The sequence below is a fragment of the Pyrgilauda ruficollis genome, unplaced genomic scaffold (genome assembly GCF_017590135.1).
Source record: "Pyrgilauda ruficollis isolate IOZ18807 unplaced genomic scaffold, ASM1759013v1 scaffold24, whole genome shotgun sequence".
NCBI lineage: Eukaryota > Metazoa > Chordata > Aves > Passeriformes > Passeridae > Pyrgilauda > Pyrgilauda ruficollis.
The window spans coordinates 12,757,854-12,782,443 of record NW_024523648.1 but is presented as its reverse complement, the minus strand read 5'-3'; the positions used below and the strand labels follow the sequence as shown (position 1 = coordinate 12,782,443).

The following is a 24,590-nucleotide window of genomic DNA, read 5'->3' as shown; positions in this document are numbered from 1 at the left end:
CAGGTTCATAGGATTACTTTTAAAGACTGACATCATAGTATAGTGCCCTGCTTATATTTTGCAATTATTTAGGGTTACTATAGCATCGTATGTAACAATAATTCTGCATACATGTCATGGCAAATTTAAAACTGCAGTTGTTCACTCCATGTGTTAATTGAAGCTGCAAGCCTCCAATCTATAACCTTAAGATATTTTTAGACAGAGGGAAATATAGATGCAAATAGGTATATATGTGTCTCGGAAGTTAAATAAAATTGATGCCATCAAGTCGGGGGGGTTCAGTGATTCAAGTGTTCATGCTGCTATGACCCCCTATCCCTAGAAAAAATTAGGGTACTTGCAGGATTATGAAGAAATGAAACACATAGAGGTTTATCTAGGTCTTATAAAGAATCCATTTGCGTGTCTTGCTTTTTAAAAGTATCTCTTGCCTAGCAGTGTGCATTGCAGCACACCATCCCCACCCAGGCCTGCTCAGGGAGAGCCGGCCACCGATGTCCTCACCCCGTGCTGGGTCAGCTCCTGAACTCCTGCATGGCCTTCAGCAGGCGCATGGACACCTGGGAGCCCCTGGGCCAGGATGCCTAACACAGAATGCTGGCCTTGTTATTTAATTGGTGCACTGCTGGCTACGAAAAAAATAAACTAAACAGCTATGTTTTTAAATTACTCTACCAAGATACCTGCTTAGATGGCAGAAATTGCAGTACAGTATATTCTGCTTAAAATACGCATGAATATATATGGGTTCTATTTACAACATATGAAATACTGCCAAAAGTACGCAGGTTCTTTAAGGATTCGGTTTTATAATATGCAACGCCAAATTTCTCCTTCACAACATCCTTATCTGTCTCTGCTCGAGCTCGAAAGCAGCAGCTCGCGGTGCCAGAGCATTTCAAGGACCGTGTCCTTCCAGCCGGCGGGATGTCAGCGCACGGGCCACAGATTGCGTGTGTGTGGGGGGGAAAGGGAGCTGTTAGATTTCATTAAGCCAGCGCTGATTTTTATGGCTCTGGGGGTTGGTTCCGGTTTTTTGGGGGTGGGGACGCTCTGAAACGAGGAGGAGATAAACGCGGCCCCGCCGCCGGCAGAAGGTGCCGCAGCTGCCTGAGGGCCGAGGCTGGCAGCGGCGGCTGCGCCGGGCGCGCCTTTTCCTTTTTTCCTTCTTTCCTTTTTTTTTTTCCTTTTTTCCTTTTTTTTTTTCGTTTTTTCCCTTTTTTTCCTTTTTTCCTTTCTTCCCTCCCCATCCCGCCCGGTCCCTCTGGCGCGCCCGCTGCCTCGCCAGAGCGGCCTGTGGTGCCCGGCAGCTGTGAGGCTGGAGAGCGCCGTGCCCATTCCTGCCTCCTCTGGACATTGTGCCTCATCCCCCCCCACCCTGGCACAGGCTGCCAGGGAATTGATTTGCTGTCCAGCCACCCTGCTCGGCCGCCTCCCGGACGGGAAAGAAGAAAACACGTTTTGCCTCTCTGGCTGCTCGCTACAGAAGCAAGTGCTCTCACTTATCCGAGTTTGCACATCTCGAGCTGAAACCTACAGAAGATTCAACCTCGTTCTATTCACACTGTCAGCAACGAGCAGCAGGATCTAGGGGCAATGTCACAACAAAAAGAGAGACCTTGAACTTGCTTCACCCTTTGCATAGTCATTTATATTTGGGCAAAGTGGATAACAGCTCCTTTAGCACTAGCATAGTGGTATTTTATGCTCGCTCGGCATTCACTTTACCCAGGTATAAATAGCAAAAGGTTTCAGGCAGTAGAGAATCAGGACCAGTATCTTCAAAGGATTCCTTGCCAAAATAAAGCAGCTAGGCCTCCACACCACAGCTTGCAATCTTGCTGCAGGAAACATTCCCTGAAGGACGCCTGCGACTGCTGGTTTGGCAACGTTGAATGCTCTGGTCCTTGGAGAAAATGAGCCTTCCTACCACCCCGTGCCTAGAGGTGGAACCAGACTGCAAGCTTTCACTTGCACAGTGGGCAGTAATAGGGTTCCATTTCTTCACGGGATCCTTTTATTGGCTCACACAGCGTATTTACTGCCCTACCTGTATTAAGTGCTTGCCTTAATATCCTTAGCACACGAGGTAGTGGTACATAGCATCATAGTTACAACAACACCTGTTTGAACCACGTTAATTGAGAGCATCTATTCTAAAATTTAATTGTTCCAAACAAAAAGTGAAGTGTGCTATTATTCGGCTGACACGTTCTCAGGGAGAGTTCTCAGTGTACAAGAGCCACAGGAAAAAGGGCCCAATGCACACAAGCGCCATTAAATTGCATGCTAACAAAACCTGAAAGCTGCATGCTAAAACCCCATTTCAGAGGATGGCCGCCATACCCTTGTATGCCAAAGTTCTCCGTTTTCCACTTAAATCCTGCCTGGTGAGTCAGGACATGGCCAGGTTTCCATACTCCAGCAGTGTTCCATTACTCCTCCTTATAAATTTCACACGCTGTTAATGCTTTCCAAACTGGCAACACAGCTCAGGGGTGCATGAGGACAGTTTATTTTCCTGCTGAACTTTAAACAGAAATTCCACAGGACCTCTGGCGGGGTAACAGCCCTGCTGACAGCCATCAGTTCACACCCCCTCGCCCACCCAACTCTGATCCCAGGCTGTGCAGAAACATCTCGGCTGCTCTCAGAGACTGCAGAGGGGAAAGAGAACCACGCAGATAGCCACGACTACCACTGCAGGGACCTTGAGAGGGATCCATAAGAAGAGATATCCCATGTAGCACCATCCTGGACTGCAGAGTATTTGGGATCAGTTCCAGGGTTGAGCAAAGGTGCAAGGGATTGCCCTTCTCAATTTAACCCCTTCTTTCACTGAATTCATATATAGAATGAAACATAGGTCCAACAACAATTATTTATGTAATTCTGAAAAATCTGGTGGGATTATCTCAAAATATGTGCTGTGTTTTCTTTGAACACCTTCTCCTATGCTCATGATATCACATGACAATCTCCAGGATCTTCCTTATATGCCTAGCTTCTATGACTGAAGATAAATATGGATAATTAAAAAAAAAAAAAAAAAAGAAATTGTCTTATTAAATTCTAAGGGCTAACAATTCTTTGACCATCAAGGATGTACCTGTACAGAAAAGATGAGAGAAGAGGAGCTTCTCAGTGCTTCAGGTCTCCTATAGCAAAAGTAACTTTGTGTACTGCACACAGGCACAGTTTTTGAGACCGTGAATATGAAAACTGACCAGCTTGGGACTACCAACCCTAATAAACATGGTGCTGCAATCAGTAGCTTAAAATGGACCTTTTCTTGACAAGATAAATTATCTTCTGAACTATCTGATGCCACGGTAAGACCTCTGTTGGGGTTCCACTAACTTTAAGCTTGGGTGTTATTGCATACAACAACATTAGCACTTTCATAACTGCAGTTTCTACATGCCCAAGTGTTCAAGACCCAGAGGATAAATTAAACCTTGAACAGTACTGTCCGTGGTGCACTTGAAACAAGATTGTCAAGCATAAATCACCAACTTATATTTTAGGACAAAGTAAATAAAACCATTTCAGATATAAAAACCTCACCCACCATACCTTCTTGTATTTTTACAAGCACACTTTTCTGCTTGTTTAGTTCAAGAAGTGGAGACCCTAGATACTTGATACAAGAATTGCATATGAGAAGGGAAAATGGAAAACCAAATATGTGGACAAAGCAAAGACATCCCTTCCAAATTAACAAAAACCTGCCTCAAAACAAAAATGTCTAATTTCAGCTAAAGCTGGCCTCAGTTGTAACAACAAGACACATAATCAGGATTTAAATGTGGGTGACTTCCACATGAAGCCTTTTCATTGTGCTCTCAGACCCGCTCCCTCAGCTCATGCAAAACCACTCTTCCTTTGCTCTCCTACCTGGCTGCTGCCATCAAAGGTGCAAGTGAGTAATGGTTCCAGTCAAAGCAATTTGGTTCACTACTCCAGCAAATATGGCTGTTGACTCTCTCTTCCACCTATTTGGAAAACAAATATTAAAGATTTTTAACGACTGTGATCAATTCAGCCTGCTGTTCGATTTTATACCCTGACTGACTTTATGGTGTTGGCTACATCAACACACGTTAAGAACTTCAGAGATTGTCACACAGTCCTTCTTGCTGTCTTCAGAGCAATGTGGCACCTGCAATCAGTCACTCTCCTGTGGTTTCCAACTTACTGTGGGCTAGAATACACATCGACTAATGCATGTCAAAGTGAAAACAATAGACATACAGGCCAGTAGGTGCATACAATGATGTATTTTCAAACATGATATATACAAAAAGCAGGGTAAACACAAACCATGAATTGTCTTTGTAGTATCTTTACGTTTAGGCCTTGTCATTCCAAGTGTTCTGCCTAATTTATGTCCAATTTTGAAAACATCATGCCCAAATCCTAAACTTAAGAGCACATAATATTTAATTAAATGCAAACACTTTCCTGTTCTTGAATCAGAGCAATGTGATTATCTTTCATTCCGCTTCTTTCCTATTTAGCACTGTGCTTTAAAAGCAAGATCGCCTCTAGGAATTCCCTTTTCCGTATGATACTAGTATGTTTTAGAAAGTAAGTTATTAGCATACACTGTGAAAAACAGTCATGATCCTTAAATTTCTTTTTTACATGTGATGGCACTCTGAGAAAGACCACAAAGAAAGCACTTTTTGCATACAAAAGACCGGCATGTGTGCAGGAGTGTATGTGCATCCAAGGCACAGAGCACCAGGAGATACGTTCATTAATGTGTTAGACGCGTCAGACAGCCACAGGCTGCTTTGCTTACACCTTGCAGGGAGTGGGTTATTGAATACCCCTAGCTGGGGCATACAGACAAGGCACCAGGAACTGGAGACTCAGATCTAATTTGTACACAGAGGAGCTGACTGAAATGCCCTCCTTGTTACTACTCAGGCAACAAACCTTCAGTGATCTTGTATTCAGTGAACAATGTACTCCAATGGGCCTGGCTGCTCTGATTTTACAAAGACTGCTCTGAACACACAGACAACCACATCATGCATTTTGCTCAGGGCATTTTCTTTCAGGTTTCCCTGCATCCCTGAATACCCACATGTGAGATCCCAGTTGATGTGATGGGTAGGCAACAGGTGGATGTGCTCCTGCCCAGGGCAGCAGCCCAGGGCTGCACAGGGTCCCAGCAAGAAGTGCAGCTCATGTTCCCCCTTCTCCTGCTCTTTTGCCCTGGCTGTGATGCGATGGGTAGGCAACAAGTATGAGTATCCCAGGTGGATGTGCTCCTGCCCAGGGCAGCAGCCCAGGGCTGCACAGGGTCCCAGCAAGAAGTGCAGCTCATGTTCCCCCTTCTCCTGCTCTTTTGCCCTGGCTGTGTCACTGGGCTCTGGCTGGCTACTGTCTCAGGTGATCAGGTCACTACAGCAGAAGAAGGTACATTCTCCTCAAGGCCTTATACATCATGGTAGAGGAGCATGTCAGAGGACTTGAACATGAAAATCTCAAACTTAGCACACCTAACTTGCAGATTTGTGCCTGTGGCCTGACCATACCATACCCTGAAGCCAAAGCAAACTTCCCTCTGTTTCCAGCAGGGAACCTGTCCTCCATGGGGTGGGCAACACAGGGTGCTTCCACTGCTAGCAGAGCACAGATGTGAGCTAGTGGAAACAGCGTGCCAAAAGCTAAAAGATAAAGCAAGCCTGGAACTGGCTGGCAATAAAATGGACACGCTGATGCTGTTTTTCCCTGCAATGTTTGCTACCAGCAACAAAAACAAATAGTAAATGATAATGTGTTATTGACCAGCAATATCAACAGCAGTCTATACAGGCATCTGAGTATATAAAATAACACATGCTCTGGCTGCAGCCCCTGGCACTTTATCACACCAATCTACAGCTTTCTAGGAAATGATCTGGGTGTGAAGCCAGGAACCACTTTTGAACCTTTGAACAGACAAGGGCCTAATATGGTTTTAATCTGTTGGTGAAACCTTGGCACGGCTCAAGGGCAAAACTCTGTATTAGCAGGGCCAGCATTTCAATCGCTAGTTTTACAATTGACCTGAAAAATGTCCCAGGCAAAAAACCAAAGCAAAGCAATAAAGAAGTCATGAGTCCTTATTCTCCCATTCTTCAGTAGGATCTAGGAGTACTCTGGATTGTAGCCTCCTCCTCCTGGTGTGGCATGGATACCTTCCAGCCCTAAAGCAGATCCCCCTGTAGTTTCACAGGCTGAAGTGGTTTAGTGATGCTGGCTACACATGCACTGTTATTTCTAATTAATATACATCATGAACTTGTTTATCCTATCTGCAACCTAAAGACAAGGGTTTTTATTCTCATTTATACTCAATCCTCTCTATGGCACCCTGGCAGAAGCAGAGGAGACTTTCAAGAAAAAAAAATAAAGCTGTAAGTGAAAAATGTCATTTATAGAACAAAATCACACTTCTGCTGCTCTAGCTTCATAGAGAGGATTTAAATTGAAATCCATGCGGAACACTATATTCCATTTTGCCCTAAGTTATTTTAGCTCAAAACTGATGGGATCCACTGTCTTCCCTCTTGCTGTGGTAACCTCTCTGTTTTCAACATGGTTCTTCAAAGAATACTCTAGCATCTGATCCATTCAATTCAGGCTGGATCAGTTTCTGAGTATTTAAGAAACTTAATCATTACTTACAAGGAGGCAAAATATTCTCCAAACCATGATCTGCTTAAGGACAGCAGGGTTTTGTCCTGGCAGTGCTAATGAATCCCCTTACTAACTTAGCATCTCATAGCAGCACTGGTTCTGGCAAACAGGACATGGTCTGAAGGAATCAATCTGCAGAGTCTCTAACAAGCCCAGATAATGCATGTGTCATTAAACAGGATTTTGCTGCCTAATTAAAGCTCGACAGTTATTGTTTGGATAGTAAAACCAGGAACTTTTGTTCTTATCACCGCATTAGTAACAATTTGAGCGATCCTTTGTTCCTTTCCTGCAGAAGAAAATGAGCATGTCTCCAATGCCTGTCCACCAAAGACAGCAATGCAGCCACCACTGCTGAGCATTTTCTCTTTGTTTATAAATTGCTAGGTCTCTTCTTACAACTAACAAATTATTGGGCAAAAGGAGATTACTTCAAGTTGCATCAGAGGAGGTTTAGATTGGATATTAGGAAAAAACTTTGCAGAAAGAGTTGTCAAGCTTTGGAACAGGCTGCCCAGGGCAGTGGTTGTGAGTCACCATCCCTGGAGGTATTTAAAAGACATGCAGATGTGGCATTTGGGGACGAGGCTTAGTCATGGACTTGGAAGTGCTGGGTTAACAGCTGGACTTCCAACCTAAAGGATTCTGTGATTCTATTTGGTCACACCTGGTCATGACTCTCCTAATCTCTTCTGCAGTTGTTTGACAGCTGTTGGGACTATGAATAGACAAGCTCATCAAAAGGGAAATGAGAGTATGAAAATCACAGCATGTCTCACTGTTTGGAAGAGCTTTTTCAATTTGAACTTTGCCTCTCAAACACTCTGAAAATAGCCTTTTACACAGGACCTGGAAACACAGGCCGAAGTGCCCTGATAATGACTCTTACACCATCTGCTTTTGAAAGATTCCTAGCAGCCTTGGCAACCCCTGTAACCATTTTCTAGTCATAAAACTACACCTTCAATGGTGACACAAAAATGTAACAGAGACATCAATATCATCTGACTGTAAGAATTAAGTAATGTCACAGATCAACATCAAAATCTTTGCTTTATATCACTTCTTATATATTTGTTAAACTGACACTGTAAGGTCAGTTGAGGGTAGGGCGTTGACAGGGAGATTCCTGTGCACCTTCCAAAGCAAAAAAAAGTCAGAAATCTCATGTGTATTTTAATAAGAAACTAAAATTTTTGGAAAGCAATTGGATAATATTTTACTGCTAATTATTCAAAGATTCTGAAATAGTACAGTTAATAGGTGAAATTGCTTCAAGAGTACAAAGGGCAAATAAAGCCATGCCCATGTTACTCCTTAACTGGTTTGCAGCACACAGATTCCAGCACAGCCTGTAACTTACCACAGTTTGGGAATTTACCTAAAGCCTCACTTTGACCAGGTCTATAAGGTATGATTAAGTTGCAGCCAGGTTCTAGGATTTGTACAGAATAATTTGTACTAAAGAAGAGCTAGGCAATATGGGTAGAAAAATGTGCACACTTCAGCAGTGCATCAACAAACAACTTGGATTCATGGTAGGTAACTCACAACAGTGGGGCTATATGCAAATCTCCCACTCCAATCCATCTTGCGTGAGTTCCCTCTTTATAGATGTTTTCTTACTTAATGCAATGAATTGACCATAAAAACTTCTGTAATATGTAGAGAGTGTGAAGCCAGTCAGAGTGGATTTTCTAATATTTCAATTTTTTAATTTTCTCATTTATCTCTTTTTGCTCCTTTTCTCCCTTTCAAACACAGAAGGTCCATAGAACTCTGTGAATTATCATCTGTTATGGGAGAAATAAGTCTAAAATTTGCTTGATTGCAGCTATGAAACATTAAGTTCCAGGCATCAGTCTCAATCACAGAACTTTTTCTCTAAGCTATTGCTCTCTAAACAAAGTACAATTTATTATACACAGAATTTGATAGCTATGGCAGCTAAGACTAGAAGCAAAAAAGTCTTCTGATGTGAGGAAGGTAAAAGCAATGTCATACTTTAAATTTACTTCATATGATCAATGCCAGAAGACATTCATCTGTGAAATGATGTTCATGCCTTGATCAAATGCAATCACACCATATGCAATTGAATTAGGAAAAAGTGGAAGAAAATGATTCCCATTAGTTTACTGGTCTTCTTAATGTGTTCACACAAATCATCTTTGAATAGATGAATTAAAATACTTAAAGAACTCTCCTTTTGCCCTCTTAATTCCAGGTCATTCTGGAAGGTCCCGATACTGCACACATATGTTTGCCTACAACCAGTTAGATAAAATTAACAGATCAAATCTTCATCTACTTCCAAAGTAAAAGGTATATAATTCATTTTTTTAATCAAATGTTGCTATGCTGTAAACATTTTTGTCTTCATTATTAAATCAGCAAGAGATTTGAAGCCTGCTTTATTTTTCAGTATATATGCTTCTTTTGTTTTCCACGATTTTCTCAATAGGAGTATGATAGCCCATTTAAATTTTTTTTTATGGACAGCTTTTCTTAATTTTGGTATCCTGATAACACCATGTTGCAGATCTCAATGCAAAGAGCATCAAGAAATCTTTGTAAAATTTCAGTTTGTTCAAATTTGTACATGCATAAATTTATGAGCATATATATGTGTTTATCTACATAAATATATGTATATATTCATATCTGCATATTTGTACATATTATTTAAACAAAACCAGACATATTTACTAATGCATGTGTGTTAATGGAGATGGTTTTATTGTCTCTCAGGTTCTGCAATCCAAACAAATTTTAACTAAAAGGAACATCTATGAACTTTGTTTACTTTACACATAGGTAATTCACTTTATTAAAACCAAGAACCTAATTTCTTCTTGGGATCCTCCCTATGTTATCTCCTTTGTCTTCAGACCCCAGGCTGCACAGGAGCTTATTTAGCCGCTGCCTCTGAAATGATGATTTTGGGTTACCTTTTTCACTTCAGCCAGGAGCTAAATTAGCAAGAGCACATCCCCCTAAGTATAGGTCCATAACCTCACTGCAAATAACGGTTTAGACACTGCCAGCTGAGACCAGCACCCTCACTCACCAGGCCTGATGCTTTTAGACAATGGTCAAGCTGACAATTGACACAGTGTCCTCAAACACACATTGCTCAACCCATTTGCCTGGCCTGCTGCTGCCAAGAGGGCTGTTTGTGCAGGCAGCTGGCAGGAAGATGGGAGTACATCTGGCGATCCTCCGAGAGTAGGCAGGGAAAATGAAAACATCACATCTCAGCCAAGCCCAAGATAGGATTCTAGGTAAAGCTCATGCTCTATGGGATCCAAACATGCTCTTTGGCAAAACAGACTTTGGCAAAATCATCATGAGAAACCTCCCACACTGAGTGGCCTTGGCTTCCATTCTCTCTTTGAATGACTACCCTGCTACGACACCCATGCACTGGGGAAATCCAAAGCAGCAAGGTGCACAATGAAGAAACTGAGGCAGAGGCACTAAGCAGACATTAAGGCCACTAAGCAGGTAGGCTACAATATGGCAAGCATCCCACTAGACCATGGCAATCACTTCAGCTGTCAAAACTATCTCCATCTCCATGGAAAGACCAACATCAAGCCCATGGCAGAGTAATGGCCATAGTGCTGGACCATCTCAGCAGTAGGTGAAAGCTAATTTGTCCCTAAGAAGCTGGCAACTGGGTGAGCCATGCAGGATAACAGGAGGGAAGTGGGATGTCTGTGAGCAAGAGAGTTTTGTCAGCAAGGGAAATAATCTAGGGACTTAGGGTCTGTTTACAGAGTTTTGGTTGTTACCTGCAAAATCTAAGCCGAGGCTCCCTGTGAAATAAAACTAAGAGCTCAGTGAGTCTGGTGTTAATTAAAAGTATAGACCTCACTCAAGGCACTCTGAATTCAGACCAGATAAGCTGAGATCAGTCTCGGACAGTTGCAGAGACAGCTTGCAAAGCACAGGATTACACAACTGTTGTTTCAGGTTGGCAGCCCCAGTGTAACACCATCACTGGCAGCTGATCGTTTGTCTTGAAAATCTGAACGGGCCACCAAACCATCTCTGAGCACACACTTTTATAGCACTTCTGCTGGACATCATGTGACCTCTTTACAAGGAATCTGCCTCACTATCCCTTGTTATTGCCACATCTAGAGAGGGGTTGTTCCAAGTGTCCTCTCTCCCAGTCCCTCCACTCTGGTCCTCCAGGTCTTAAGACTACCAAGAGAAAGGCAGCAGTGACGACTTTGGTTGTCCTCAGTGAGGCAAGGTCCCTGTGCACTGATGTCGCTCTGCTCTTGGGGTGTGCTCAGTAAGTCAGTAATTTGTCATGAGCGTGGGCCCTCTCCATACATGGCAGGCTGGAGGAGGAATGACCTCAAACTCCGCTTCTAATCCAGGGGGCGTTGCCAAAGCACAGTGTTTGAGTTTGATGCATGAAGCGCAGAGATATTTTCAGCTACTGAATCACACTTTTGGCTCCACAGCTAACTTGAACTTCTCCTTAGTTTTGTTTGCAATTTTTTGCATTTTGTGATCACCATTGACTCTCAGAAAAAGAAAAATAGGTGGTGTTTTAAGTAAAAAAAACCCTGCATAATCATAAATGTGAAGATTTTTTTAAAATATCAATTTTATTTGAATAACTTTTATTTTATTTTCTTGCATGTGTGGAGGAGTGGAGTTAAACAAATTGCTAATAGATTATGGTGCATCACTAATGTCTGGCTTCTTTATTTCACATTCTAAATATATGCTATTAAATGCTGCCAGTGAATATTTTATAATGATTTTTGTGTCCAACACAAGAATGAAAGAGTCTGAAAAATAAGGCAGTGCAACAGCAGTTAGCTTTGACACTGCTATGCAAGAACTCGTAGCTATATTCCTATAGCTGGCGCAAAAATATTTTGCTATACTTGCCCCATGAAACCATATTCACTTGACTACAATTCACAACCACAGTTTGAAACTGGCAGTAATGAAAAAGCAAAATGTCATTTTACAATACAAAGGGCATGATTCTTAATTGACTTATCCTGCCTGTTACAACTGCATCACCTCTCTGTCACTGTGCCCTGAGCCTACTCTCACTGATTTGGGAGGAAAGCTCCAGCAGAGAAATTATGCAACCTCATTCACAGCTAAGCAAGTCATTTAAGCAAGTCACTTAATTCCATCTCTAATCAGTAAAGTTAATTCAGCAAAGCAAAGCATGTGCTCAAGTCAAAAGTGAATAGGTAGCGTGCATCTTTTTGAATGTCGGTTTTTTTGCAGAGTGAGGATGTGGCACAAAACTTCCCTTGATTTACCTTCGGAGCTCATCAGGCTGGAAGAAGGTAGAATTCAGCTGTTAATCAAAATGTCACTCATGCATGTAGAGTACTAGTCTTTTTAACTCATCCATAGATCACTTAAGCAAAAACAAATTTTTAAAAGGCCATGGGACATATCCTTGCAGTGGACATAGATATATATACATATACATACTAGCCATGGATTGCAGGGACCACAGAGGCAGGAGTCAACACAAAAAAAAAAAGAGATAAGAAGCTGCCATAGGAAATTCTGTACATAAATTGTTGATAAACCTCACTGAGTCTTTACACAGAGTGAATTGGGAAATTCTCTGCTGGAAAAAGAGTGAAAAAAATGGGCATTTCATCTCTTCATTTACATTTTCCTCACGTGGCAACAAGGAAAGAGTGAGGATAATAAACACACTACTTTGATAAGGAATGTGGGTCTTCCCTTGATGGACTGAAGTAACAGGGCAGACTCTACCATCATCTGAAACCTATTCTTTTCCTTTAAATTTCTTTCAGTCTTCGCAAGCATCATTAATCTAACAAAGACAACTTCCAGTCAAGCACAGATCCCCAGGAGCATTCCTTGACTGCAGACAAGTGGGAAAGGAAAAGCCTGTTGCCAAGAGCAGGGCTGGACCCAGTCATGGGGAATTTATGCCCAGCAGCAGGCTGCACCATTTGCCTGCCTCTGCCCTTCTCCCCAGATGAAGGAGCCTTATGTACCTTTGCAGCTATCAGAATCAATTACAAATACCATGGGGCTGCCCTAAACTATGCTCTGCTGCCTGAGGCTGCTTTCTGCCAAGCTCCCAAGCGAGTCCCCATAGAAAAAGGCTGTGGGGAATGTGGGAAAAGGAGCACTGAGGGCTCTACCTGTTCTTCCGCTCCTCCAGCTGCTGTCAACACACTGACTTGTTCTGTGTTTGAGACTGCAATCTGTCCCTGCCCCAAAGGTGCTGCCAACTATACAAATATTTTCAGAAATTAACTCCAGAAAAATACACATTATGCAAACATCATCTCTCTTCCCAGATGACACAACATGGAGCACCAAGCACAAACAAAAATGGACCAAAGAAAGCACAGAGGCATTGTGGAAAAAAACTCATTTAGTGAAGGGCTTCTCTGCCCTCTTTACAGCCATTAGGACAGTGATAATGCTGAACTGGCTGGTTGGCCACAAAAATTAGATGAATTGAGACACAGAAAAGACAATTGAAAGCAAGGAGACAAACAGCAAAAATAAGCGAGACAAGAGATGGAAAGCAGAAACGCAAAGTCTAAACTGCAGCTGTAATTCTGCTGGTAAAAGTCACATTTAAGAGTAGTTCAGTTTGCTTTCCAGTTTTGGAGAGGAAAAAAGTTTTCTTTTAAAAAACCTCAGCTTGTCAGCTGAACTGCTGTGGGTTTTCCCCAGGTATTTTGTGGGACAGGAAAATTATTTTTCTGCAAGCCTAGGAATGCAGAAACACTTCTAAGAAAGGGCAAAATTCTGACAACCCTCTGGTGTTGTGCTAGGACTGTTGGGAGGGGAGAGGAAGGTCACATCAATAAAATCTATAGCCACAAGTGAAAGAGCTGTGTTTTAGTTGCTGCTGGCCAGGGGTCAGTCCCTGGCACTGTTCAGAGCTCTCCCATGCTAGCACTACTTCCTTAGTCTTTCTCTTTTACTAGCATGACTCTCACAATTAGGCAGGAAAAGGGTAGTTATTGTTGTAGCAATGTTTTTGTAGGTTTATTTGGCAGCTTTTCTAGCAGGATTTTAGTACAGTTTTGATAACATGCAAGTATGGGAAAGAAGGATTTCCACATTGGCCAAAGAAACACTTGTGGCAAGACTACCTATTTTTAACATGGTTTATTCCTAGCACTATTTCAGACACAGTATTTTCTCTCCCATCTGTTGACACAGTTGTTTTGTTTCTCTAAAGACATAGTTGTCTGTCTCTTGGAGAAAAAAACTAACACCATCACCATGAATAGTTGCAGAGAAAAACATGAGACCGAACCCAAACAGTGATCTGGTAAAAAGGTAACACTGGCAAAGCTTTATGACTGCAATGTACAGCAATTCTTCAGATGCCTCTTCAAATTCACATCAGGTATTTCAAGTGTGACTGTGAATCTTTAAAATTCAGATCTGGTATACTCAACAACTAAGATGGTTTATTGATCTAAGGGGTCTGACTGCAAAGCTGCTATTGGAGCAATGTACCAGTCTGTTCACGAGGAATCTGCAGACACAGAGTAAGGTGCAAACACTTTCTTTAATAAGGGAAGGAAAATGTAATGAGAGCAGCAACGGGAAAAACATAAACCCCAAAGGCTGATAAAAATTAAACTGGCAAAACAGGATGAAACATTAAGCAATCCTTCTAACAGTCGGGTTGCCAGGCTGTTTTCTCTGATTTTTAATGATAATTTTTTTGCCTTGCTTGTCTGCTGGAGTTCATGGTCATGATCTAGCAGGCAATCTGAAAACCTTATCTCCTCTCAAAGGCATTTCAGGCAGCTTGAGAGCTGGTAGGTGGGAGCAAATAAAACTGAAGCATGGCTAAGGTAGGACCTCTGCAGCCCACTAAAGCACCTCTGTTCTTGTAGAACAGCCTATTTGCTGGAAAAGCCGCACTACGAAAACCTGATATATTAAAGGTCAAGACTCCAATACAGAGCAGACTCATCTGTATTGTGTTTTAATTTCTTTTTATGCCAAGAGGTGACTAGGGTTCTGAAGAGGTGACAGAAAGATAAATCATGCATGACAAACTGGAACAGAAGACAAGGCTGTATCCAGAATAGGATAGCTCTGCTGGTGCAGCTGTCCCAGCACACTGTACTGACAGTGTTCCCAGCACAGCCTTCGTTCGTACCAGCAAAGTTATGTTATTTGCTGGCCCAGCTTTTTCCTGAGGTCCATCTTCCCTCATCCGACACACTAAAAGTGTTTCAGTAAAAGTAAAGGTTTGTTCTAAGTGTATCCACAGCGAGAGCTTTTGTGTGTGTTAAGAGATCAAGTCAAGGATCATGCCTCTTTATACCTTTGGCCAAGACAGCAGAGACAGCAAAAATCTGTAAAACAGGCATGTTCTTCATTTGACTGGAGTAAGAAGTCCTTTTTAAAGGCTTCAATACTGGCTTCTGCCCCCATTGGAAATCTTACCTTCTCATGCACTTCTGCAGAAACACAGAGATAAAATGTCTCACCACACGTGCCCTTATCAGAAAGGTTACAGTATTTCCACAAGCGAAAGAAGTTTCCAGCACTCCTATGACTGACCCCAGCTCCTGCTCCACCCCCATTCTGTAGAAGGCTCACCCACCTGGCCCTGCCCCCATCAGTGAGGCTGAACCTGGGCTAAGCACCCTTTTCCAGAGCCACAGGAAGGGGGAAGCAGACAGTGGGCCTGGAGCTGCTGCCTGCTGCAGGCACAGTCTTCTCCCAGGATGAAGAAGGGAGGACCATGATGTGCAGAGACATGGGGGAAAATTATGCCAAACCAAGTGCCTGGTACTATGTGGGCAATTTAAGAAAACAACCAAATTCACCAAGATGATGAAAACAACTGATTTAAGATGTATTTTAAAAATAATTTTATTAGAAGGCTTTCAGGGGCCATGTGAAAAGTTGTTTTCCAGGTGTGCTATATGGTATGACATACTGGTCACAATCATTTAAGTGATTTAAGATTTTAAGACTGTTGTCTGTGATTTTCATAAGTGACTTTAACATGCCTTTGAAGAAATTAGGACCAGCAAAGGATCTGGCAGCATACTCATACACAGTTTTCAGCCTGTTAAAGGGCATACCTGCTTACCTGCCTTAGGTTTGACGATGTCTACAGCTGCTGTCATTGGCCACCCAGTATTATCTAAATTTTTTTGTAAAACATACAAAACTTCCTATTTCTGGAAGGCTGGACTTACTCCAGGCTACTATGGTTTCCATAGACAGGAAGCTTGAAGGTTTGGGATTAAAACAGCAGGAGGTTGAAAAGAAAATTGAGGACCTGGAAATAACAACTGATAGTCCTGACGCAATCATCACTGAGAACACTGCAGCTCTGAAAAATGTAATCAACAGCCTGGAGAATAATCTCAGATAAAAGGCTAGGTTTTGGAGGCCAGTGGAAAGCTCCTGCAAGGACAGTTACAAGGCAGGTTCTGGTATACTTTTCCGTAAGAGTTTCAAGACTTTTTCCTCAGCGTCATGTAGGAAAACATGATACAAAAGCTTGTAGCTATCCAAGCGATCCCAGCACGTCATTTAAAGGAAAATGTTGTTGGCTAAGAGCTATGACAGCACGTCTTGCTCTAGCTATGGAAGCTGAAGGTCCTTCTGTCCCTACTTGTTCCATGCTGGCTGAAGGCTCACATTTCTACCTCATTCACTGTGAGCCCTCCACTGACCTTCAACCAAAGCCAACCCAGATGGCTTCGCTGGAGTAAGAAGCAGAGCACTTCCACAGCTCTTCTGACAAGTAGGATGGTGGGGTAGTGATCTCCAGCCTGTAAGCAATGATGATCCATGGGCAGAGGGTCATCCTTAACCTGTGCAGTCCCTTGCAATTCCTGTCCACTGTCTGAGATCTGGAGCATACATGAAGAGTTATGGAAAAGGCAAGATGGAAAAGTTTAACTTGCTGCATCACTAAGGTAATGGCTGAAGAAATAAGCTTACCAGACATGCTACTGAACTTAAAGCCCTAAATGAAAATTATCTATGATATGGTACTTGACAGAGGACTCATTTCTTCAGGGAAGACACACAGGTTTTATCCTGAATTTTCAAAGCTCATGAATGTTGTTGTAGACAAAGTACCCCCCTTGAATATCATTTTGTGATAGTCAAGACAAGAAAGAACAAAATGCAGACTCTGAATAGTGTACTAGATCCATCCCTCTCTAAATTGCTTATTTTTACTATGCCCAGAAAACTCATTAAAAAACAATATATTATAATAAAAAAATTACTGACCTTTGAAACACAAATGATAATGCAAGTGAGCAGAGCCTTCACTAAATTTGATGCCTGTGTTCCAAAAGCTAGGTGCCAGCTCAAACAGATACCATAACACTAAATGGCAGAAAGAGACTGCCTGGCTTAAAGAGACTGGCAGGGATTAGCTAAACCTGGTTTCTGAGGATGTTTCATATTAACATATGGTATCTTCAAGGCCTGGTTGCCCCAGGAAACAGAGAAATGGAAAAACAGGTTTTTAGGCTACCTTTGCTTTCTCTGCTGCATTCAGCTGAGCTTTGGTGCGGCTGCAAGCCAAGACTAAGGAGTGTAAGGTGGCAATTTCACCAAGACCCATACCCTTAAACCTTCAAGGTTTGATTTTATGTAAGGGCTCCAGCTCAAAAATTAGTAAAACCAGAAAAATTGTGAGAGGCCACTCTGACTGTAGAAGTTCCATCCAAGGAAAAACCACCCTAGGAAAGGAGACAAGAAAAGTGCATGGGACTTAAAAAATGCTTTTGGATAACAGAATCAACACATAAAGCCCAAAAAAATGCTTCTACCAGGAAAACATAATGCCACTACTAAGAAACATAAGAAATCAAACTAAAGGCTTCTCATGAAGAATAAAAGACATAACAACCCATAGTGATCACTCAGAAATTTAGATACAATGAATGGTTAAGAAAAGTGATAAGGTAGGGGGAAAAAAGGACAAAACAAATACCTACGGAATTTTACATCTCCAAAGAATTATTCAAATTCCCACTCGAGCATTTCCAGAGATTAACACCATCATTTTTGATTCAAGGAGTTACAACAGATATATTAAAATTTAGTCAATTATGTCTCAAACCATTATTGCACTGTTCTAGAACATTTGTGACTACCATATACTGCTTACACTGCTTACTGCTTCTTGATAGAAGAGCATGCACTCAAAGAAAATAAGCTATTTTTTTCTGTCAGGACTCTTCATGGGAGACAAGCAGAATAACGAGATCCCAGGAAGAGGCTCCAGGCAGAGCCTGATGAACCTTGCATGACCTTAGGACACTGCTCACCACTTCTCTAAGGACTGCTTGCTAATACACCAATCCTACAGCAGTTTCAAATGTGATTGTAAGAGGATAAGTAAATGGAGTCAGAATTAACTTTGCTGGGGCTACTTCATTGCTTTCATTCTGACAAGTCAAAGAAATTCTTAACTTGAACTGCCGATGTAGGTTTTGGCACCTATGTTCCAATGCTTTCCATACCATTTCATTACAACTAGTCCTGGCAATGAGCAAGGAAGTCCTCAGTGGGTTTGCAGATCATCACAGCAACGTGATTAGAAAACTTGATCCAAATATCATAAAAGTCAATGGAATCTGGATTGAGACCAAAGAGGAATGCTCTTCCGTGCCAGGTGTGATTAACTATACATCATGTTGCTCCTGTGGATGAAAATCAATCTTTGCCCATGCACCAATTTTAACTAACACCAGAGCCTGCTTTTGAACTATGTAGTGTCATGAAAGAAAACATAATCTGGCATAGAAGAGCCATGTCTTCATTTAAAAATTCCACTGACTACCGTCACTGTTGGGTAAGACTCTCACTCCATTACTTAATGGTATGCACACACATACGAACACATGCAGCTTACTGATCTGTAAGTCCTCTAAACCCTTCCCTGGAAACCTGCACCACCACAGACATTTGTAGCAGGACAGATGTAACTCATGTGGTCATGGGGACACAGATTGTGTCTCACCTCCTGTGTGAAATTATTCTCTAAAATGCTAGACCTTGCCTATCTTTAAAATATGGAGAAATTCATGTGAAAAAAAAAAAGTATAATCCTAAGGAAAAAAGCCAAATGTTTTAAGTATAGCCTAAATATTTATAAGGTATTTTATATCCACAAACACACTGTATTATGTATTGTAATGTATAATTTATGTAATAATTATTTGGCATTTTACATCTGCAATAAATGCAAAGCAATATTGGTCTTATTTTTATCTTACATGCAGAGGGCTTCTTTGTCAATAGGGCTATGAAAATTTACATACCAACTGGAAGAACAAGTCAGTCTGACAAGAGCTGAATATGAAGAAAACAAAAATCACAGAAACATTTGGGATGGAAGCCACCTCTAAATGGGTCATCCTAGGTCACCTAGAATAGTCACTTACCTAGTCTAGCTGTGACTGACCCCACACCCTCCCATGGCACTTTGTTCCACTGACCTAAATGTTGTACAGTAGTAATCGCTTTCCAGTATTGAACAGTCTAGAGCAAAGTACTCCCTGCTGTAGTTTAACCACAGTATTTCACCCCAATTTCTTTTCAGCAACATATGAAAAGATCTTGCCCTGTTCATTCCAGCCCTTGTACCCAAAGCTCTCACTTAGGCTCTCTCCAGACCCAATGTACCTAGATTTGCTCTCTCAAACACACTTTCAGCTTGACTTTGGGTTGTCCATCTTCCTGAAGAGTCCTGTGAACTGAGGTTGCCCTTTGGCTCTTTGATTTTGTGACTGAAGAGGATTTGAAATATTTGTACCAAGTCTAGTTAGGAATTTAATTTATGAGGCTTGAAGTTGAAAATATGTCATTGCGCAACTCCCTGCTTTCTAGTGGCATTTGTTCTTTCCAATTTAATATTGTTCTCCGAAGAGATACCTCAAGAAAATCCCACATAAAAGATCAATACTCACATTAATTAAATAGCTGGAATTTAATACCGCTCTTCTTCAGTATGTGTCCTGTAATTCCAGAGAACTTCCACCCAAACACCAACCAAGAGTGTTATCTCTCTCCATAAACTTATATCACCTCCATTAGGGATTGCTCAGAATGAAGCCAAGATCAACACCAAGATTACCTGAACATTTGCACAGAACATCTGGAGGCTGTTGAGGCCATACTAAATTCCAGTAGCAGCACGAGCAACTTTGATTTTTAAGTAATACCTTTCACCCTGACATATGTGACACACCTGTGCTCCCAACACAGAGGAGGTGCAAGAGCACAGGAGAAGCTGGTGACCTCCTTGTGCTTACAGAGAGAGTCTTTGGCTGAGCCGCCTGGAGTCACTCCTTTGTGTGCAAGGCACATGCCACCAAACATCCACCTGTCCCACCTCTGCCAGTGCCTAACACAGATCCCTCTGAGTGATGTCTGAGCATTCCATAAAGACAGAATGGGGTGGTCGAGCTCTCCATCTGTGACAGAACACCTATGCTGGTTTTGATACCTGAGAAAATGCAATTTCCACGTATGTGGATTTAAAAATCAGCATTCATTTGGTGTAATCTTGTATCATATATCTGGGACTCAAAATCAATTATCTGCCTGTAACATAAAACAAGTGTGTTTTCCCAATGAAAATGCATGCCTAAAGTGCTAAAGACAGATGAAGAGGGGACTTATTTTCCTCTGTTTAGACACAAAAATTGTCAGAGTGCATCTGAAGGGCTTTGCTCCACTGTTACTTCAAACGGCTGCAATGTAAGACTCATCCAACTTGTTTTCAGAATCAACACATGGAAGGTTTGGGTTTCCTAGTTTTTCACTGTTTCAACAAAGAGAGGACACCACTGCTGGGACTGCCTTTTCCTAGTGCCAGCACGAGAAGCTGAAAACAGATTACAATGGCATGGCACAAGCAATTTCTGTATTAAAGAGAGGGCTGTAAACTCTGATACAAACAGACAAGCATTACGTTTCCCAACATGCAGCTCAGAAGACAGGCTTATTGACCATAAAATGAATTATATAACCCAACTTGTATTATGTCATCTGAGACCTTGGTTAGGCCACTATCTTTGATATATATATTATATATATAATATATATAATTATTTCCCCCAGAAAGCTGTCAAGTTACATTCCTTATGTAACACTGCTGCAGTGCTAACCTGAAGCATAATGACTGTGCTCATTATAGGGTTATTATGAGTTCTGAGATGAAGAGCTGTCAATAATTTCATTTTCTCCATATAAGGTAAAACAATTTGTCTTTGTTGAAAAGGGAATTCCAGTTATATCTGTTTGAAACACTAATTCCAGAAATAAACAGTTTAAGAGGCGTAACCACAGGTCCCCCTCCAGCAAGACATGCCAGTCTGTAAATCAGGGGGTGTGTGGGACAAGGAGAAGGGAAGCTGCAACCTCAGCTGCTGGACCTGGCCTTAGTGTACAATCCTCTTAACCTTTGTACTGAAGAAGATGGTACACAATCCTTCAGTGCTTATGGCGAAACAGACTCAATGTTTTTTTGTATAAAAACATATAATACCTACACAAAGTAAATATTCTGATAGTACAGTCTAGCCTTTTTTTTTTTTTTTTGGTCATTTTTGCTGTCAGTTCAGTTCAGCCTATTAAAGACTGTGAAAAGAAATGGTCTTCAGCAGGGATTTATATTCAAATCACATAATCTCAATTTCTTTCAGAAAAAGAGCTGTTGACCTGGTTCTTCAGTTTTCAGGTAAGTGAAGCCCAACTTTCAGATGCTGCCCTTATGTTGTGATTAGGTTTTGCCAACGACTTCCTATTTAATATACGGAAAGATAAACTGATACTGTGCACTTAGGTTCCAAATGTGTTAAATCAATTTGATAATGACAGGGCAAGTAGGTAAGTCTCTACTTGTCCATTTATACAGTAGTGGGTGTTTTGGTCATCTTTTCTTTTAAAGACCTGTGATCTAAAGGTCTTTTAAAGGCCCCATCTCTAGTGAACCAGCTTTTGTTGCTTACAAGTTCTTGCAGTGAAAAAGTATAAGTGTTCCTTTCCAAGGATTCCACTGTATCCCTTACCATCAATATCCAACTGAGTTGCAAAGCATACCTTGGATTTTGTCAAACCCCTTACTGGGGCTTGTTCTGGTTTGTTACTGATGTTTGCCTGGTTCCCAAGAACCAGCTGGGCTTTGTTCAGTGCGGACCGATGGATCAGCAGGAGATCATGGACCACTGCAGTGCTCACAGCAGCTGCCTCTGCCTGCTCAGCCTCTCTCTCCCCTAAAGCCTGCAGTCTGCTTCAGTGCAGCCAGGGCTCAGGGCCTGGGCTGATGGATTAGACCCCCCTGCTATCTAAAAGAGAGGTTTCCATGACTAATATTCGGGTGTAAGTGTCAAGAGGATGAAATGAAAATCCTGGGAACAACATGGAATGCAGGCAAATTTATTTCGGTGTGTGTGTTACCAGAGTTTTTAATTTTTTAACAAACTAGCAAAAGAGAAGAAATCCTGACTTTAGGGCTTCTGTTCATCTGCCTGCTCCAGGCAGTTAATCTAATGCAGCAAAGTGCAAACCAGCCATAGTGAGACAGCCCTGTTTCACAAGCTCACTAATAAAATGCACTTCCATTCCTAGGGCTCAGCCCACAGTCTGCCACTTTACAGAGCCTCCTCCTGACCCCAGCCCCGCAGGGTGAGCCAGCATTTCATGCCCTCCACTGCCAGACAAGTGACACAGATTTGCAGCTGGAGGTGAGAGAACAGCTGCAGAGAAAATGCAAACCTTATTACGTCCATGCTGTCCCTACATATCCCTGCCCTCTCCTAGTGGCACTCACAGCTTGCCCCTTTGGGCTCAGCCCCTACTTCCAGTGGCCCCCAAGCCACTGGGACCAGCACAGGCTCCACTCCCTGCCTGAGATGCTGAGGAGTGACGACCAAGAGTCTGCTCCTGCACAGTCCACCCCAAACCATAACTCTAAATGCATCTTCAATTCTACTCATGTATTTATAGGCCCTTGCATGGGGACAAATTATGCTTTCAAAAATATTACAGGAAAATGCTGCAAGTGGTTGCAATAAAAAAATCCCATCATAATTTCATTAAAAATTAACAAAAAGAAAGCATTAGTGTTGTCCTGCCAACTGGGGGTTGGGGGGTATCTCACATTATTAAATCGAGAAGGCCAGCAATGGAAAGCCTTTTTAGATTGGTGTTTCCATTCCTTCCTCTTTTGCTTGGTTCAAAAGTCCTGCATAATTAATACTGTAGTACTTAATAAATGCTTATGAACCTACTACCTCTCTGCTTTTTCCATTTAATTAGGTGATTGACTTCAGGCATACTATAAATTATAATGACAATTTAATTACTTTTTTAATGTGCACACTTAAAAGATTTATAAACAGAAATAGGGTAGTACAGTGCACCCAAAATTAGAAATACCATGAACTGGAGAACAGCACAAGGTAATGACATCTAAAGTATCTCCTCAGTGGCTGAGCAGCTGCAGTGACTGGGAGGTAGGGTATTTAAAGTGTCTGGTACAAGTACAGAAAACTGTATATTTCTGTCCAAATGCCCATGTACACAGCTTTTAACTTTTCCTTCCAGCATTTGCACATCTCACTTGACTTCACGGCAGAAACATAAAGGAGTTCCAAGGACAAGGCAGGCTGCCTACTGCAGTGTTTCTTAGGTCAAGCATTCACAAGAAGTGGAAGACCCTTTCTCTTCTTTTAAACAAATCACAAAACTTCTGCATCACTTCATCATAACACAGTCATTGTTAAAATTTGCAGGGGGCCAAAATCTCCTACAATATTCCAGCTGACACAGGCAAACTGCCAAAGAGCATGGATTCCATCATCTCATGAACAGACCCTTCCTAGTCAGGAGGCAGAAATGTCTGAGAATATTTCACACCACATCCTACAACAATCCAAGTTAACTCTTCAGATATTGTTGTTATGCCATCTAGGACTCATTCTCCTGTTACTTACAGGAATGTAAAAGCTAAGAGGATTGCATATATAACAAACAAGTAAGAATCAGATCCTTAAAATTAGTGCTCAAAAAAATTGCTAAACTAAAAATTATCTTTTAAAATTTATATAGTTTAAGATAATAAAAGATCAGTTAACCTGCTTAGTTAGCCTACCTAAATGTCCAGACATTCCCAAGCCCTGGTTGGTCATTACAAAGAAAGCTGTATTTTCTACAAGTTACCTATCACTGACAGAGAAAGATGATAGCATTTGTTTTAAATCATGCAGTATGCTACATTGGTAAAAATTTCTCATGTAAAAAAGTCATTAAAATTTTGTCTAGCTTTCCCATCTGGGAGCTGAATCTGGTTTGGTGTGACTATTCCTGTCTGTTAATTTAGCAGTACAAAGTATAACTCCACATTCTTAGCATACTTACTGGGAATGCTGGCTTCTCTGTAACCAGAACTGCTTACAGAGAGGAAAAAAAAAGACTGGGCAATTCAGAGTGTGCTAGAAAAATTATGGGCAATTCCACATTTTAAGCATCATCTATCAACAGTGTTGAATAGTCAAAAGGGGAATAAATTTGAATGCATTGCCAAGGCAAATGCTGTGATAATTGTATCTGCTTCTCCTTTTCAATACAGAACAAAAAATCCCAGACGCTCATCTCATTTGTGCCCAGCAGAAGCTGAGTGGAAAGCGGATCAATCCCACAGCTTCCTCCAGCAGTGTGGCTGCCTGTCCACCTTGGCCAGCACAGAGCAGGACCTGAAAAGGTACAGGTAAAAGAAAGAACACCAGGAGGCTGAGCAGCGTGGTGAATCACAGGGAGCCGCTTTGTCTGCAGCTTCCGTTCTCTGAGGAACTGTGCAGGGCTGAAACAATGGCTCTCCTATG

General features: G+C 41.7%; 1 protein-coding gene across 12 annotated transcripts in view; it reads right to left on the bottom strand.

The window, feature by feature from the left end:
- Positions 1 to 24,590, bottom strand: part of HIVEP2 (HIVEP zinc finger 2) — a 138,565-nt gene that overhangs the window by 48,363 nt on the left and 65,612 nt on the right. For 8 of the 12 annotated variants that reach the window (XM_041469832.1, XM_041469833.1, XM_041469831.1 and 5 more), the window contains one exon: positions 3,901 to 3,998. The exons of the other annotated variants lie outside the window; for them this stretch is intronic. The gene's annotated coding sequence lies outside the window, so the exon portion shown is untranslated. The remainder of the gene's footprint in view (positions 1 to 3,900; positions 3,999 to 24,590) is intronic. 12 annotated transcript variants of the gene reach the window in all.